The sequence below is a fragment of the Neophocaena asiaeorientalis genome, unplaced genomic scaffold (genome assembly GCF_003031525.2).
Source record: "Neophocaena asiaeorientalis asiaeorientalis breed wild unplaced genomic scaffold, Neophocaena_asiaeorientalis_V1.1 scaffold429, whole genome shotgun sequence".
Classification (NCBI taxonomy): Eukaryota; Metazoa; Chordata; class Mammalia; order Artiodactyla; family Phocoenidae; genus Neophocaena; species Neophocaena asiaeorientalis.
In genome coordinates this window covers 2,754,895-2,755,372 of record NW_020173550.1, presented here as the reverse complement: position 1 = coordinate 2,755,372, position 478 = coordinate 2,754,895, and positions in this window count along the sequence as shown.

The following is a 478-nucleotide window of genomic DNA, read 5'->3' as shown; positions in this document are numbered from 1 at the left end:
GTACAGAAAAAAATAAAAAAAAAAAAAAAAAAGCAAAAGGATCTGGTAACAGTTAAGAAACCTCCAAAGTTCTAAGGGAAGTTTAAACCAATCATGCCCACGGTTAGATGAACAAATTTTAAGTAATTCTACGGAAATCCCTCATTATTTTTTATTTCGCCGTACTAGAATACATTGAGTAATTGAGAGTCCAGAAGAAAGTAGGTTATCATGGAAAACATTTCCCTTGGCCCTTAAAATCACTGGGTTTGGGTTATTCACTTAGGAGTTCTACTATAATCAAGTTTTCCATATGAAGAGAAGTTTAGCCACTGAAATCTAAGAGATCTTCAATGGTACCCTGTAGAAAGGAAAAAAAAAAAAAAAGAAAAGAAAAAACCCTTTTGTGTTTGAAAAGTGATTAGTCTGAAATTAAAGATATTGCCCTCCAAAAACAAGAGAAAAGGCTGGCTAGTTCAAGTCAGAAACCCAGGGTAGA